The sequence below is a fragment of the Aquarana catesbeiana genome, linkage group LG10, assembly GCF_042186555.1.
Source record: "Aquarana catesbeiana isolate 2022-GZ linkage group LG10, ASM4218655v1, whole genome shotgun sequence".
In the NCBI taxonomy this organism is placed as follows: domain Eukaryota; kingdom Metazoa; phylum Chordata; class Amphibia; order Anura; family Ranidae; genus Aquarana; species Aquarana catesbeiana.
In genome coordinates, this window is record NC_133333.1 from 242,688,083 (window position 1) to 242,706,930 (window position 18,848).

General features: G+C 44.9%; 1 long non-coding RNA gene and 1 pseudogene across 1 annotated transcript in view; one reads left to right on the forward strand and one right to left on the reverse strand.

Moving 5' to 3' along the window:
• Positions 1 to 18,848, reverse strand: part of LOC141111341 (uncharacterized) — a 367,423-nt gene that overhangs the window by 151,323 nt on the left and 197,252 nt on the right. The gene's annotated exons all lie outside the window — the stretch shown is intronic.
• On the forward strand, positions 6,187 to 7,140 carry LOC141111452 (olfactory receptor 5V1-like; annotated as a pseudogene).

Below are 18,848 nucleotides of genomic sequence, written 5' to 3' on the forward strand. Positions count from 1 at the left end.
AATAAAAAAAAAAAATTAAAAATCGTCATTTGAAAAAATGACATTGAAAAAATGTGGCTTTAAGAGAAATGAGCGGAAGTGACGTTTTGATGTCGCTTCCGCCCTGCAGTGTCATGGAGACGGGTGGGGGCCATCTTCCCCTCACTCATCTCCATGTCAGCCCAGGGGACAGACGCGATCGCCTCCACCGCTGCCGACGGCTCCGGTAAGCGGCGGAGGGCACCGGATCGCGGCGGGAGGGGGGGGGCCCTCTCCCGCCACCGATAAAAGTGATCTTGCGGCGAATCCACCGCAGAGACCACTTTTATCTTGTAGCCGGCCGAACAAGGGGATATCAGGTTTATGGCAGCTAGCTGCTGCCATAACAATGATATCCGCCCCCAAAAAAGGGACGTATATGTACATGCTGCGGTCAGCAAGTGGTTAAAAGGGTATTTGACGTTCCCGCATACTCCGCTTCTGCTGCCAAGTGTCTTATGTCCATCGAACAGAGTACGAGAACTGTTGCCGACTATGCCATTGAATTCTGTACTCTGGCAGCAGAGGTTGCGTGGAACAATGAGGCCCTCGTGGCTGCTTTTTCTCATGGTCTCTTGGATACCATCAAGGATGAGATAGCAGCCCGTGATATACCCACTGAGCTGGAGAAGTTGATCACGTTTGCCATCCTCATTGCCTCCAGACTCAGAGAAAGACTCTCTTTTAAGAAGCGCTTGCGAAAGCCTCCTGTATGTTTGTCTCCGAGCTTTGCAGTCCCACCCGTGCCTCCCTCACCTCCCATGCCTCCTGGTACCGAGTCGGTCAGTGAAGGTGAACCCATACACTTGGGCTTCACGCATCTCTCTGCAGATGAGAGAACCTTTAGGAAGAAGGAGAGATTGTGCCTTTATTGTGGCCAGGCAGGTCACTTTTTGAAGTCTTGTCCTACTCATCCAGGAAACGCCCCAACCTTGAGGTCCTGTCAGGGACAGACCTTAGGTGGCGTTGTTTCGTCCCCAGTTATCCAGAAGGATGAGCCCCTGGTTCCGGTTACCCTTTCTTGGGCTGGGTCATCCGTCGAGATACAGGCTCTAATTGACTCTGGGGCTGCAGGCCTGTTCATTGATGCTGCCTTTGTATCGAAGCACTCGATTCCGCTGCAGCTGCGTGACACTCCACTTGCCATTGAGGCTCTTGACGGGAGACCTCTACAGCCTGCCCATGTGACTTATGAGACGGTTCCGTTGTCCATGGCCATAGGGGCTCTTTACCATGAGATAATCCAATTTCAAGTGATTTCCTCACCTAAGTTTCCGCTGGTTATTGGTTATCCTTGGTTACAGAGGCACAACCCCTCTTTTGATTGGCTCCGTGCTGAGGTTCTCTCCTGGTCACCAAAATGCAGTGAGACATGCTCCCAGAAGGTAGCCAAGGTCCTGTGCACCTCTGCACTCTCCTCCCTGCTGGAGGAGTACCGCGATTTTAGCGAGGTTTTTGACAAAGGTCAAGCTGGTAGTTTGCCCCCACACTGGCCGTATGATTGCCCAATTGATCTTCAACCTGGTGCCATACCCTCTCGTGGCCGGGTTTACGGTCTTGATAAGGCCATGGAGGAGAATGTTGCAGATGCACTTTATCGAGGTTTCATCCGCAAATCCTTGTCTCCTGCTGGTGCTGGTTTCTTCTTTGTGAAGAAGAAGAGTGGTGAACTGAGACCTTGTATTGATTATAGGGGTCTCAATCGTTTCACGATTAAGAATGCCTATCCGATTCCATTGATTACGGAATTATTTGACTGCCTCAAGGGAGCAACGGTTTTCACAAAGCTTGATTTGAGAGGGGCATACAATCTTGTGAGGATTAAGGAGGGCGATGAGTGGAAAACTGCGTTTAAATACCAGAACAGGCCATTATGAGTACCTCGTAATGCCTTTTGGCCTTTGTAACGCCCCAGCAGTTTTCCAGGAATTTACGAATTCCTCCGAGATTTGTTGCAGTTATGTGTGGTGGTTTATCTCGATGATATCCTCATATTTTCCAAGTCCCTGGAGAGCCACCACACAGATTTCTGTTGTGTGCTTCGGAAACTAAGAGAGAACAATCTCTATTGTAAACTGGAGAAGTGCGAGTTCCATCGTGAACAGGTTAAATTCCTGGGTTATGTCATTTCCACTGCTGGTTTTTCGATGGACCCAGAGAAACTTTCGGCAGTTCTACAGTGGCCCTGCAGCATTTCCTGGGCTGTGCCAACTGTTATAGGAAGTTTATTCGTAATTCTTGTCTCTGGTCAAGCCCCTGACTGATATGACCAGAAAGGACGGTAACCCACAGAGTTGGTTTCCGGAGTCCATTAAGGCCTTTTAGAGTCTCAAGGCTGCCTTTGTTTTTGTTCCTGTGTTGGCACATCCTGATTCTATGTTACGTTTTATCCTTGAGGTTGATGCTTCTGAGACTGGTGTTGGGGCCCTTCTGTCTCAACATCCTACCTCTGAGAGTGCTATGCATCCTTGTGGCTACTTTTCCAAGAAATTTTCACCTGCGAAGTGCAATTACGAGATTGGTGACAGAGAGCTGTTGGCGATCATTTTAGCCCTGAAAGAATGGAGACATCTTCTTGAAGGTACCACTGTGCCGGTTCTCATTCTTACTGACCATAAGAATCTCACATTCTTGTCTGAGGCTAAACGCCTCTCTCCCAGAAGGGCGCGATGGGCTCTTTTCTTGGTCAAGTTTCAATTACATTGTCTCATTCTTACCCGGTACTAAGAATGTAAGGGCTGATACCTTGTCACAACAATTTTCCTCCACTTCCAAGTTGGAGTCGGTTCCGGTTCCTGTGATTCCTCCTGATCGTATTCTGGCTACGGTTCGCACCAGTCTCACGTCACCTTTGGGTGACAAAATTCTTGCTGCTCAGGTCCATGCTCCACCTGAGAAACCTTGTGACCGCTGCTTTGTCCCAAAGAGTCTTCTACTGCCGTGCTCCAGACTTACCATTCTCCCAAGGCTGCTGGTCACTCTGGGAAGAATCAACTCTTTTGGGCCATTTCCCAACAATTCTGGTGGCCTAGTCTACGTGCTGATGTAACTGCCTTCGTAATTGCCTGTTCCGTGTGCACTCAGAGTAAGACTCCACGACACCTTCCAGTGGGCCTCCTACAACCCATACCCAATGGAGAGAGGCTCTGGACCCACCTGCCTATGGATTTACCCAAGTTACCCAACTCCCAGGGCAACACAGTTATCCTTATGGTGGTTGACCGGTTCTCAAAGATGTGTCATTGTATTCAACTTAAGAAGCTGCCCACTTCTAAAGAACTGGCTTCCATTTTTGCTCGGGAGATCTTTCGCTTACATTGACTACCCAAGGTGATTGTCTCGGACAGGGGTAGTCAGTTTGTGTCCCGGTTCTGGCGAGCCTTTTGTACACAGTTGGGAATTTAGCTTGCTTTCTCCTCTGCGTATCACCCGCAGTCTAATGGGGCCGCAGAACAAGCCAATCAGTCCTTGGAGCAATTCCTAAGTTGCCATATTTCTGACCATCATAACAACTGGTCAGACCTATTACTGTGGGCAGAGTTTGCTCACAACAGTGCCTTGAATTCTGCTTCCCGATTGTCCCCGTTTATGGCGAATTGTGGTTTCCAACCTTCTATATTGCCTGACTTGTTTGTTCCACAGAGTATTCCTGCGTTAGAAAAGGCATCTCCGTGGTCTTTGTTCCACTTGGGCACAGGTCCAGGAGGCTTTACAACATGCTAATGATAGGTACAGACTCCATGCTGCCCGCAGATGCCTACCTACGCCTTCCTACGCCTTTCTACCAGGTTGGGGACAGGGTCCGCTGTCATCTCTCAACCTCCGACTTCGTGTTCCCTCACTGTAGTTCGCACCTCGGTTTATTGGGCCTTTGCGTATATATGCGTATTTCGAATGTATTTCATGTTTCCTTTTTAAAACCTTTGGTCTGCAACCGCTTTACCACCTCGGTGCCACGTCCTCACCCTGTACAGGTTGAGAACCATGAGGAGTATGAAGTTCAATCCATTTTTAACTCCCGTAGGTTCTGTGGGCACATACAGTACCTGGTGCATTGGAAAGGGTACGGTCCGGAGGAACGCTCTTGGGTCTCATCCTTGGATGTACATGCCCCTGTCCTCCTCCGTAATTTCCATAGACGTTTTCCCCTCAAGCCTGGTGGTCCTCCGAGGGGGAGGGGTCATTGAGGAGTGGGTACTGTCAGGGCTGGGCTCAGCCCTTCCTTCTCTGAACTAGCTGCTCAGCTGTCGGCTAATTGCCAGCTCCTATCTCTCCACAGTTACTCAGCTGTTGATGATATCCTGCTCGTCAGTCCTGCCTACTTAAGCCGTCCAGTCCAGAGGAGCTCTGCCTTTGCCTTGGTCAACATCACAGAAACTTTCTCCTGTGATCCTGTTCAAGACTTGCTTTGCTGACATCCCTTCTGGCTCCAGATCCTGCTTGCTGTTCCACTACATTGATCTCTGACTTCTGGCTTGGCTCACTATCCGTTCCGGATACTGAACTTTGGCTATGTTTTGACGTTTGTTCTTTTTACTTTTATTATTAAACAAGTGTGATTTAACTGTACTTCTGTCTTGGCCTGATTTCATGGTTTCTGACATCCTGGAGGCGAGCATGGGATGAGGTGACAAGGGAGCTACAGTAGAGAGCAGGAGGTCTTGGGAGGAACGAAGAGAACGTTTAGGTTGTTATTTTGAGACTAGGTTTGTGGTGTAGTTGGGGGCCAAGTTGTGGATGGCTTTGTAAGTTGTTATTAGTATCTTGAATTTAATTTATGGAAGCCAATGGAGGGATTGGCAGAGAGGGGCGGAGGACACTGAATGGTTGGTAAGGTGGATGAGTCTTGCAGCAGCATTCATGATGGACTGAAGGGGGGATAGCCTATGTAAAGGTAATCCCATCAGGAGGGAGTTGCAGTAGATGAGGCGAGAGATGACCAGGGAGCGGATTAGAAGCTTTGTGGTGTCATTGGTTAGGATAGGGCGTATCTTGGAGATGTTGTGGGGGTTGAGGCAGCAAGCTTTGAACAGTGATTGGATGTGGGGCCAAAAGGATAGTTCAGAGTCCAAGATTACCCCTAGAATATTGGCATGGGGGGGACAGGTTGATAGTTGAGCCGTTGATTTTGACAGAGAAATCACGGGAGGAGGCAAGTAATTTTTTAAGATTTTTCACTTAGATCTCAACTACCAGCTCCGATATCTGTATTAGTACGATAGACATCATACCCTTTCCTGGTGTAGCTAGTTTAAGCTTAAAGTAGATCTAAAACCTAACTGGATGACATTTAGTTTGCTAAAGCCTTATGTATTATAAACAATTTTCACTTTTTTCATTAAATACTGTTCTCACCTTTTTTTCTCTTTTTGTTTACATCTTAGTGCCGCCGATCTTCTCCAGCCCCATTCAGCCACTTCCTCTCCACATACAGGCTCTCCAGCATCAGCTGCATATCCTCTTTCTAGACTGGCTTCCTAACAGTGCCATTGGTTGGCCATGCCTATGTAATGTGTGTCGTCCCAGGTGCTTGTAGTCTCAACCATGGGTGCATGTAGTGTAACAGGGGGACAACATAGGAGAACACTTTGGAGACAGGGACAGAGTGCTGTCACCCTAAGAAAGGAAGTGCGTAAACAAGGACCTCCATGGCAGGTTTTAATAAAAGGTGCAGATTTAAAAACATTTTAAATTACATTAAGTTTAGAAATATTTTAGTGATTGGGTTTAGAGCTACTTTCTGAACCAAGATAGTTTTAGTCATTAATAACAATAAATTATATGAGTACTATAGAAAAAATCCAACCTCAACAATGATGGAGGGGGCAACAAGGAGCTTGATTGTTAAAATGGTCTTTTCTTACTAAGATTTGAAAATGTTTTCTGTACTTTGTAGGCAGTTTTCTCATATACAGTACTTCTATTGTGTGTCATTGAATGCATGTAGGTCACACATTGATGGGGAATACATGGGAAAGGAAAAGGAGTGGATAATGAACTTTTAACTGGTAAGGGATTTGACAAATTGGAAAAATTTAGTCAACAAATGGCCTGGCTCCTGTGTGCCTGCCAGTAGAAAAGGATATTGTTATATCAGAGGACCCTACATTATCTACCACATAGTTTCTATTCAAATACATACTATAATGAGTGACTTTTTTGTTTTAGATGTCCTTTACCCCTTTGCACGAGTACAAGAACTAGACAATGGTGAACAATATTTTATTGTTAAATTTTTCCAATGATCGTTTCTTCATCATCACCTTTTTGTTATCCCTCATTTATTGTACTATCCTAATTGGCAATTTCTGCATTTTTATCATTATTAGGGTTGAAACACATCTGCACACACCAATGTATTTTTTTCTTAGTAATCTCTCTGTGTTGGACATTTGTTACGCCTCCACCACTCTCCCAATCATAACATTTAATTGTGCGACAGGCAACAAAAGGATTTCCTTGGTCAATTGTATTGCACAGTTGTATCTGTTTGTCTCTCTGGGTGGGGCTGAGTGTATTCTATTGGCTGTGATGGCGTATGACCGTTTTGTTGCCATATGCAACCCATTACGTTATCAGGTGGTCATGAGAATAAAACTTTGTGCCGGTCTTGCAGCTGCATCATGGTTGAGTGGTTTCTTCAATTCTATCCTTCATACGGTCATGGCTTCCAAACTTGAATTCTGTCAGTTGGAGGAGAGTGTAAACCAATTTTTTTGTGATGTTCCATCATTGGTACAAGTAGCCTGTAACTCCACCAAGGCCAGCAAAATATTAATATATGTCGTTAGTGTGTTCGTTGGCTTTACCCCATTTCTTTATATCGTTATAAGCTACATCCACATCATCTCCACCATCATGAAGATCAAGTCTTCTGAAGGACAAAGGAAGGCATTTTCTACCTGCTCATCCCATCTTATAGTAGTCACAGTGTTCTTCAGCACAGGTATCTTTCACTATGTTGGACCAACAGGTTACTCCATTGAGCTGGAAAATTTAGCATCTTTATTGTACAGCATTCTGACGCCAGTCGTAAACCCAATAATTTACTGTCTGAGAAACAAAGACGTCAAAGGGGCTTTGAGAAAACATTTCTGGAGATCTTATTTTTTAACTTTATGATAACAGTGTATTTTATAATGCTGTATTACTCTGTATGTTCGTTTTTGTCTCAAGGAAGCTGGAGCAGTAGACCTTGGCAAGGGGCTTTTGCTATGAAGAACAAATGTCAGATCAATACCCTCATGTATCACACATCCCAATCCCTGTATCGCCTATGCTCAACATTTAACTGTATCTGTCCACCTTACCCTAATGATTAAAGCAACTCTGTCACTAAGAAAAAAAATTGTCAAAAAGTGTGACCTGCCAAAGCTGAGGGTTCATACCCACCTGTCTTGCGATCTACGACAGCTTAAAACATCTTCACATCCAACACACTCCTAGGAGTGTCAGATGCCTGGTCCCTTGGTGTGCTCTGTGGTTCCTCTCACCAACTCCTACAGCAATGCAGGATTAGGTAGTGACAAAGGGCCAGCAAAAAAAAAAAAACAATCACGGGATGATAGGTGACAAGGGCATTGAGAGATGCATGAGGGCTGCCATTACAGGCCCATGCCAAAGGTACTATCCCAGAATTAGCAGTCCAAAAAAGTGAATGGTCCATAACTTATTGTCATACAAAAAGCATATAAAATGTTATTATATCCATACCCACTTGTGAGCAGCATCACCAGCCTGCCCATGTATTCATTGTTGTGGTCTCCAAACTGCAGCCCTTTGGTTGCCTTTATTGGGGCACTGGTCATCCCACGTATACATGGCGCTATTCTTTCCACTGATATTAACAACGGGGTACTTATAAATAGCACTATTCCTCCCACCAACACCAAGAATGGGTCACGGTTCTTTCCACTGACACCAACAATGGGGCATAATTCCTCCTACTGATACCAATGCTGGGACACTATTCCTGCCATTAATGCCAATGCTGGGGCACTATTCCTGCCACTAATCCCAATGATGGGGTACTATTCCCCCCACGAATACCAATGATGGGGTACTATTTGTCCTACTAATACCAATGATAGGGCACTATTCCTGCCACTAATACCAATGATGGGGCACTATTCCTTCTCCTACTGACCACAGGCGCTTTGTCATTTTTTTAAATCTTTCTGTCCAACAAGCATGAGGCATTGTTCGCTCTCACTGATGCCAAGACATTTTCTACTCCGACTGGCCATAGTATAGCCCCCCTAAAGTCTGAAAGACAGTAAACTGGCCCTTTGTTTTTAAAGTTTGGAGACCCCTGGTCTACAGCTACTGGTAGACTTTAGAAGGCAGTTTGATGTGCTTGCACATTTTGATGGCCCTCAGGGCAGCAAATCCTCCAAACACTGCTGAGTGCATAAGGCGGAAGACTTTGACAAATAGCTGCGGGGTGCTGACAAGGTCTTATAGTCAATATCTCACTGAATCAGGAGCAGGTATTAAACGAGGAGTGAGGCTGGGGAGGGGGCGGACTACAATATAAGTGTAACTGCATCAAAGTACTAACTGCTGCTTACATTAAAGCTGACCATAGATGGATCGAAATACGTCTGGCTCAGCAGGAACTGGCCAAATTTCAATCAATGTATGACCATTCCTGCTGGAGAGAATTTGATCTAAGGATCTGTTTCTCTCGATCGGGAATGTTGGAAATTTTTCTTTCAAATAGCACATGCAGCCAATTGGCTCGAGCGCTGATCAGTTAATCTGACAGCGGAGGCAGTTCCGGATTTAGACCTTGGGGGGCCCGGGTCACTTCAAGTTCCGGGCCCCTCAACAAAGAATAAAATGATATGACGAATAAAAAACTGAACTTAAATAAATGATAAACCACATTTCTAATATATCTAAAAAAAATATGGTAAGTTCCAAAGGTACAGGTAATTGGAACTGGCAAGTCATACATCACAGTTATGCATCACACTACAATATTTACAAAAAGTCTTTCTTCCTGCATTTAGCATCTGCAAAATTTTTAGCTAATTAAAACTGTATCATCACGAGGACGTTGGTCTTGACAGCCAGTAGAAACAGAGCAGCTATGTACTGTACACACTTGAGCGTTTGCGATCTCGGGCAGAATTGGTGGCGATCTCAAAAGGCTCTGCACAAATGACAAATCACACCACGACTGTTCGGGTGCCATTAATTTTCAATGGCACCAAAACGTGGTGCGGTTCTGCCACAATTGGCGGGAAATATACTGCACTGAGAAGGATAAGAAGGCCACCAATGCTGACTGCCTTCTGGATAAAAGTCTAAAGAATTGCAAAACCGAATGACTTGGTGTAAAGAACAACAGACCAAAGGTTTCCGTGGATTTCTCTGGAGTATAATGCCCTGGGCCGCCTATTGTGCCCCTATTATAATATTATAATGCACCAATAGAGTTGGGCACCATTAATACCCTCAATACTACCGATGATGCCTTAATTACGTTACAGGTCAATGGAGACCAATAGCCAATGAAAACAAGACCAAGAAAGAAATTTCATAAGAGGCCCTCTTAAAGCGGAGTTCCACCCAAAAGTGGAAATTCCACTTATTCATCTCCTACCCTTCTCTGGTGCAACATTTGGCACCTTTCAGGGGGGAGGGGGGAATGGGTACCTGTTTTTGACAGGTCCACTTCCACCACTTCCAGAGACGACGCCGTCTCTCTCGAAAGTTCAGCCCCCCGCTTTCTTCCTTCGCCGCCGGGTCAATTAGAAAGCAAAGTGCGTTTCTCGCATGGGCAGTAGGGAACCGGCTGTGACGCTGAAAGGCTTCACTGCCAGGTTCGCTTACCAGGAATGGTGGCGGCTGCACCCAACAGCCGATCCAAAGATCAGCTGGGGTGCCGACATTGCGGGTTCCCATAAGTGTGTCCATATATTAAGTTAGCAGCTGCAGTATTTGTAGCTGCTCACTTTTAATTTGTCGTGGGGGGGTGGGGGTGGAGCAGACCTCCGCTTTAACTTTGGCCCTCACCACTGCTTTGGCAAAAATTACAGCAATGTTTGTGATGTCTGAGCACTTTTGATGCTGAACAGCCACATACATTTGGACATTTACATCTAACTCTTGGCTTTTCCATTACCAGAGCAAGCTGATTTATAGTCTTTTTGTTCATTTGGTTTTCCCCTAAACTCAGTGGAGCTGTGATTTCTCTGTGCTGCCAGTAGGTGTCACAGGCAATAATGTGAGATGACACATTTGGGTCTCATGCACACAGGATTTTTTTTTCCTCCCCTGGATACCTTTGCTCCTGTGGAGAAAAATGCAGCATTAAAAACATCCCAAAAGCTGCATTTTGCAAACAAGTTTTAGGTACATTTAGGCGTGTCAAGCGCCTGGGTGTTCATTCATTCCATAATATAATAACTAACTAATTTATTCTGGCCACTGGAATGAATAAACACTCAATCTCTAAAATGGGTTTAAACGCATTCAGGCGTTTTTTGGGGGTTTTTTTACGGCAAAATGCTCCTCTTGAACTTGTTGGCACTGTTTTTTTTCCTGTCTCTAAATACTCCTGCCACTAAACACCATTAAATGCCTATGTGTGTAAGGACACATAGGCTAACATAGAAGAGCTTTTAGAGGGAGAAAAAAACCCATCAAGAACCCTTAAAAATGGCATTTTAGATGCCCAGTGTGCATGAGTCCTCAATTATGAATATTTATGTATCCCCTAGCCAACCAGTAGGAGGCTTAATACCTCTGGTGCATGCTGGGGGAGAGCATAAATATTTTGGGAGGACCATGTGAGCTCTCTCTTCCCCGGGCTGCGGCCTAGAGAGGGTGTGCAAGGAGCAGCTGAGTGACTAGGCCAGAGGCCTAGAAGCTCTTTACATGTGCTTATACAGTATAAGGTCTGAAAGCAGAAGATGCCTGCCTGTTCAATGTGATCCTACTGCATGAGGCCCTGGGCTCAGAGGATGGGGGTCTGGAAAAAGAAGTGGTGTCCTGGGATGAAGCAGCAGAAATGACCATTAGAAATGAAGTGGCTACAAAGAGATTGTAGGAGATTAGCAGCACAGAATTGCTAGGTAAAATGTTTTATTTTTAAACTGTTTACACAGTGCTTTAGCAGAATAAATGTCATTCAGTTAGGGTTTACATCTACTGTAACAAAAACAAAAAACAAGTGTTATACCCTAACTGGGGTTTCTCCCGTCTGGCCTATAATAAAATGACGGCCAGGCGGTGGCTCTCTCGTTCTGACTGGACATCATATGATGTCCTTCAGAAAATGCCACCTGTGCGCACCCCTGAGGGTGCGCAGCATGGCGATCAGTGGTGTGTCGCTCAGACACACCGCATCTCTGATCACGGTGAAGAGCCTATGACGTAGGCTGATCACAGTGAAATTAGGAAGTTACGGTTATCGGCTTTCCTCAACTCACTCCGACAGAGGGGATCTGCAGTGATAATCAGTGCAATGTCTATCAATGAAACCCCATCAGTGATGCCCACCAGAGCCCACCAGCGATGCCCACCAGTGCCCACAAGTGCTGCCTTTCAGCTAGGAATTTTGCAGAGCAGTGTTAGCAGCTCTGCACATGCTCATTTTTCAGTGAGTTCTATGCTGAGCATTTTCTCCCTATCGCATCTGAGCAGTCCATGTGACTATAGAGTGACACATGTGGGTGTATACACAGTGGTAAAAGACAGCCCACTCCCTCCTAAACACCATGAGGTTGGGATATTACATGTAGATTGACGGAGGCTTCACCTTCCTCTAATAGGGCGTACACACGGTCTGACCTTTCGGCTACAAAAGTCCGACAGCACGATTTGAAGATTTGAAGCAAGTTCCAAATCTAAAGTCCGTAAGATTTGCGAATGGAAAAGTCCGCTGAAAGTCCGGGGAAGCCCACACACGATCGGATTGTCCGCCGGATTTGGTCCGTCAGCGTCCGTCGGACTTTTGTAGCCGAAAAGTCCGACCATGTGTATGCCCCATTATTCTAAGACACAGGCTGGATGGGCGTGACACAGACTGTGACTGGCAGAAATCGGCCCACACTATGTTATTGCCAAAAAAATAATAAAGATTTGATTTCAATTATATAATTGTATGACAATTTAAAACAGTTTATTGATATTAATTATTTATTTTTATTGTATACCAAAGGCTGTTTTTTTTTTTTTTTTTTAACATGTGACCAGCAGCAGGGGACTAGAAGCTCCTCCTGCTTATGTTTCCCTGCAGACAGGCTGGGAAAGATTTGGGTCATGTGACAGCTGTATATCGATCAGGAAAAAGGGTACTTAGACTTTTTTTAAATTAAAATAATTACAGTGCTATCATCCACATACAGAAGTAGAGGGGACAATGTAAATTACACTGTGTGTGTGTTTTTTTTAAATCATATTCTTTTTATTGAAAACAAACCATTTTCAGTTTACAGCAAACGTATCGAATATCTGGGAGGACACAGGTTTATCCATTTGTATTTGGCCGTCCAGGCGAATAATGTATGCTTTTACATTGTATAAGATGCAACAGTACATGTAAAATAAAGAAGCATTGCTTAAAGATAAGAGAGTATTGTTCATTCTGTAGTTCTTAAGTATTTTTATATTTTGGGTGTGTCCTCATTATATCTTACCTCTCAACTCCGTTCCCAACCCCTAGCAGGGTCAATGAGCGGTGTGAAAGTGCCACTTACCCCTAAACAGCGGGGAGTGGTTCACAGCATTTTTAACTATCAACTGTTGAGTATAACAAACCGATGTATTGAGCCACTGCAGGTCCAAATACTACAATGTTACATATATCTCTTCAGTTTAACTTATACATGGAGCGCCATCCTACCTAGCTCATCTGGGCTAATTTTTTTTCCCCATAGAAAAGTGGATGACGTGGTTGTTTTGCCTCCTATGATTTTGTTTTGAACTAGGCATAGAGGAGCCAGGCCAGGAACTTCTAGCCAAGCATCCTATATGGTTTCAAACTTCCTTGTGCTACCTCAATGTTTGTAGGTCAATTGCTCCCTTATAAGAGAATCGTTTACGGCAGTTGATCCATTCTGTGTGTGTAGGGGGTAAGACCGACAGCCATTTTCTGGCAATACGTTTTCTAGCTATAAATAGCGCCCTGGTGATAGCTAAATAGGTGTGGGGTGTATATTGTTCTTTATCTAACCAGCCCAGTAAGCAGAGTTTAGGGTCACTGTCAAGTTTATGGTTCCATATCCTATTAATAGTACTCATCACTGTGGTCCAATATCTTTGTAATTTTGGACATTTCCATAGCATGTGTACTAGTGTGCCATTGTCCACCAGACAACGGGGGACAAAGCGGGTCATCCCTTCTATGTCACTTGTGCAGCTTCTCGGGTGTACGGTAGGTGCGGTGGATGATAAACAGTTGGATAAGTCTTTGAAATGAGGATAGTGACACTTTGAGTACATTATCTAGTACAGTGGTCCATTCCTCATCCGAAAGATGTCCTATATCTTCCCCCCAGCCGGTTCTACAGTTTAGCGACATCGCTTTAGATACTTTACATATGAGAGAGCCATATAAGGAGGATATTTGTCCCTTTCGGGATGATGATGTAAGCAGGTGCATGAGTGTTGTGTGGTCTAGTTAGTTCCCAGTTAGACACTGCAGTTTGTGCCGATAAGGCGTGCCTAAGTTGCAAATATTGGAAGAATAGTGTATTTGGCAGACTGAATTCCTCATGCAGCGATTGGAAGTCTTGCAGGTGTCCTCTATGGTATAACTGTGAAAAGTACACACCCCAATTTCTAGCCCAGGCTGAGAATCCCTGTAGTTTACCTAGTTCTGGGTAGTTTCTGTTATTCCAAATATGTGACCAGCTATTATAGCCCATATAGCGGAAATGTTGTTTGGCTTTATTCCATACTCTGTCTATGAGTGTCAAGGTAGGGTAGGATGGTAAAACCCCATTTCTCCTGCTTCTATGCATTCCACAAGGTCATCACCAGATAGCTGTGCACATATGATGTTTTTAATAGGATCAGAGGACTCAGGGCACAGCCAGCCCGTTAAGTGCTGCATTTGAGCCACTATCAAGTAATAAAATGGGTTGGGGACGCTAAGCCACCCGAGTCCTTTGCCTCTTGGAGGGTTTCCAACTTAATACGTGGGACCTGTTTCCTCCATATCAATGTGCGGCAGGTAGTATTGCATCTTTTAAACACATGGATAGGGATCCAGATGGGTGCATTGTGGAGTGTATACAAGAGTTGTGGAATCCAGATCATTTTTATTAAGTTACAGCGGCCAACGGAAAGGGGTAGTTTAATCCATCTGTTTTTTCCTGAAATTTTTAAATTAATGAGTGTATATTAAGTTTGATATAGAGATCTAAATTGGGGTGTAAAACTATGCCTTAGTACAGGAAGGTATCCACCACCTGAATCTGTTCTGCTATCTGAGGCAGGGGCGCCACAAGAAGGTCTAAGGGTAGTAGGTTGGATTTGTCCCAGTTTACTTTGAACCCAGAGAAGGTCCCAAATTTGTGAATTAGTTCCATAAGGTTTATCAGTGAGGCAGATGTGTCTCCCAAAAAAAGGAGCGCGTCATCTGCGTATAATGCCAATTTGTCTTCTAGTAAGCCTCGTTTAAACCCACAGATTTCAGAGTTCCCCCTAATGGCTGCAGCTAGGGGCTCTATTGCAAGGGCAAATAGTAGAAGAGACAGGGGACAACCTTGTCTTGTGCCCCTGTACAGATCAAAGGATGAGGATAGGGTGTTATTAATTCTGATACATGTTTTTGGTGCTTTATATAGTAGTTTGATCCATGAAATAATGACCTCCCCCAGGTTGCGTTTTTCCAATACCCGCTGTTATCGGTGGGGACTTGCATATTCAGATATAGGTGACGAAGATTGTTTGCCGTGGATCTATTAGATATGAATCCGGATTGGTCTGGGTGCACAAGTTTGGTCACCACCTTGGAGAGTCTCATGTCAATGACTTTTGTAAGTCATTTTAGATCCGTATTCAGCAGGGAAATGGGTCAGTAGAATTCAGGTTTATCAGGATCTTTCCCTGGCTTCAATATAACTACCACCACCGCCTCATACATAGATCTCGGTAAAGAATCTAGGGAGTAAGCATCGGTAAGCGTATGAAGTAGCTTGGGCAAGAGTATGCCTCCAAATTTTTTGGATGATTCAATTGGTAAGCCATCATTTCCTGGGCCTTTGAGTTCAGGAACGTGGCCAGCGCGAGTTGTAGCTCCTCAAGGGTGAGAGGTGCATTTAATTGTTTTTTATGTCTGGAAGAAGGTACAGAACCCCTTCAGTATGGAACGGGTGTCTGTAACCACTCGCATAGGAGATATCGCTAATCTGTGTATGACCTGTGAAAGATGTTGGGATCTGGCTATCATAGACAGCATATGGCCAGTTTTCTCACCCTCTTCAAAATATGTTTGAGAGGTAAAGAAATGCTTATTATCAGCCTGCTGTTGATGTATACTGCGGTAAAGTTTTTGTGCATCTATCCATTGCCTCTCATGATCAGGTGTAGGGGCTTGCAGGAATGTTTCTTCGGCTCTATCTACAGCTAGGCTGGCCCATTGTCTACTTTTGGTTTTAATTGTAGCTATTTCTTTAATGCACATACCTCTAATGAAAGCTTTTAGAGTATCCCAAAACACCCCTGAAGCGGCTGAAGACTTGTTATCCAGTAAAAAATTTCTGATATGAGCCTGCATACGTTCAGTATCGGTGAATAATTGAAGCCAGAATGGATTTAGTTTCCAATGGACAGGCAGGCTGACCTCACGGAGGTGCAAGTTAAGTTGCACTGGGGAATGGTCAGATAGGCCCCTGGCTAGGTATGTCACTCTGGGTTATAACCATGGGTCATGACATTCCCCAATGCAAAATCTATTCGTGATAGCATAGAATGTGTCAATGAGTGGCAAGAGAATTGAGCCTTAAGAGGAAATCTCCAGAGGTCCACCAACCCAATCTCCGCTATAAATTTGGCTAATGTAGTAATTGTTCTGGGGCCCTGTGGGCAGTATTTTTTGTGAACATCCAGTGAGGTATCCAGTGCGCTGTTAAAGTCGCTTAGGACATATACTGGGAGTTGTGAATGTTTAGCCAAAAACCTAGAGAAACATTGTAGCACTGTCAACGTAAATGGTGGGGGTACATGCACATTAGCAAATACACAGACATGGGATTCCCACATACCCATTAGAAAAATGAATCTGCCCTCAGAGTCCACTTGGGCATCTAGTTTAGTGAATAAGGCAGTCCTGGAAAACAATATACTAACCCCTCCAAAGTACCTGGTGTGCACGGAATAATATTGTACAGGGTATTTAGACATATGCATTAAATTAGTAGTATCACTAGTAGGGTGAGCTTCCTGTAAGCATACAACAGCTGAAATCTGATGTGAGAGAAAGGTGAACATTGCAGTTCTCTTTTTGCGGTCCTGCATGCCTCTAAAGTCCTAGGAGAGAATGGAATCTACCTGTTTACCCATTTAAAAGAAAATGAAGTGTGTAGATGTTCCCAGGCCCGGGTGGGTCCGGACAGTGTTCAAGGGGCCCGTAGGCCCTATCAGGCAGAACATCTTGGCATCTCGTGTGTAGGGGGCACTTCATGTGACTGGCATCAGTCGTTCCACTCCGTAGAGTCGTGCGGCATAGTAGTGCTGGAGTATAATCTGCAGAGATACAGCCCTCCCAACCAGGGCTGAAAAACAATAACAAAAGAAGAAAAAGAAAAAGAACAGTCTTCCAACCGAGAAGATGGAAGTTCTCATTGGAAAGCCTTCCAAATGTGCCCCGCAGTGCTACGCGAGGGGGGGACAAGAGAGGGCTAGGACCTCTTGAGTTGAAGCCAAGTACACAAGCTGCTACTTACTTACAAATACAAACAAAGTCAACCAGCGCGAACCGTACAACCTAACTAAAAGCAGCTGTAGTACTGGGGGAAAAATGTATCAAATCCCAAAAGACATAAATAGAGAAGGCAGTACAGCGCATAAGAAATCTTAAATAAAATAAAACAATCAATAAATGTCCATAAAAAGATTAAATCCAATTCAAGTCCAGCAATTCCTTCAGTGATAATCGTGACATGCAATAGCTGATTATGTGACTGTAGTGACATGGACCTCCACCTTCGGTAGCACAAGCCGCTCACCTCTACAGATGGACCCCTGAGTTAATCAGTCAGGTCAAATCAGCAGTTCCCTCACAGGGATAAAAGCAGGGAGTGGTGTATGCAGATCCCGGTCAAACTTCAGCAATAGATACTCTTGCAGTCATGACATGTAAAATATATAAAGGAGATCTAGTGCTCTCTGTAGATCGCGAAGATGGATCCGGATGGCTAGCGTAGAGCTTAGCAGCAGATGTACTTGCTTCATAGAAAGGAGAGGAAATGGTTGGAGGAAGCTGATGCAAGGCCTGATGGGATTGAAAGTATGGAGGCTTGCATGTCACGATTATCACTGAAGGAATTGCTGCTACTTACTTACAGGCAGGGTTATGCTTGATTCTACTTTGGGCCATCCTCTCGAGCAGCGGTTTGCAGGTGTCACTCGTGACGATCCAGCCAATTGGTAGCCATAGGTGGATTTTCAAAGAAGTGCATAGTACCGTCTGCTACTACACGTAGTTTGGCCGGGTAATGCATGGAATACATCACTGGTATTGCTCGCAGGTGTTTCTTTACGTCAATGAATCTGGACCTTTGTTTTTGGACTGCTGCTGAGAAGTCCGGATATATGGATACTTTGGTGCCTTGTATTTCCATGTTAGTTTTTTGTCTGGCTAGTCGAAGGATGATATCTCTATCTTTGTAGTGTAAAAGTTTCAATAGAAAGGGTCTATCATTGCCCCCCTGTGGCCGAGGGCGAGAAGGCACCCTGTGAACCCTTTCGACTGAGAAAAATGGAGTGAGGTTGTTTTTACCAAATGTGTCAGCCAGCCAGGTTTCAATTAAATCGACAGGGTTTCTCTCTTCAGATTTTTCAGGCATGCCACCTATACAGAGATTACTCCTTCTCAGCCTGTTCTCCATGTCTTCAACTCTGGCCGCTGTATCTGTCATTTTAGCAGTATTCATGCGAACGTCTTGCAAAAGTGGAGGCAGCTCATCCTCTATAGTGCTCACCCTACCCTCCAAAGCAGTTGCCCTTTCTCTGATCTTCTGCATGTCATGTCTAATATGCAGTATACCTTCTTTCATACTTTTAACTTCTGTGGATAGTTTAGTGAGTGAGGAACTATAGGTATGGACTGCAGTAAGTATGTCTTGCAGAGAACATTCTCTATGCTCAGGGTCAGAGGGGTCTGCTATACCAGGAGGAGGGAGGGGAGATAAGTGTGTACTCCCTGCGGTGCCATGTGCTGCCGATGCCATTTTCTCTGCTGCATGCTGTTCAGTGTGATGATGTTTCACAGTGGGGCTGTTTGCCGTTTTTGCTGCATAGGATGTGCGGGGCTGCTGTGTTGGCTTCTGACTGCCTGGATCAGGGGCATATTTCTCCAACATGGATGCGGTCGAACTGCAGCGGTCCTTCGTTGTGCGCTGGTGGAGCGGGGGTCTGCCATGCTGGATCTGCCGCTCGGCATGCAGGCTCTCCTCCTGGCTCTTTGTCATCCCTGCCTTGGGTAGTTTTTGACCTGGAGTCGCAGTAGGGGTTGCTCCATGCCGGGAGTGAAGTGTCCGGTCAATTTGTGCAGGGGAATGTACTCACAATAAGGATAAATTACAGCAAGATACCAGGGACTATGTGAGGCACGTCTGCTCACATGTGCATCCAAGCCACAACCCCCCTCC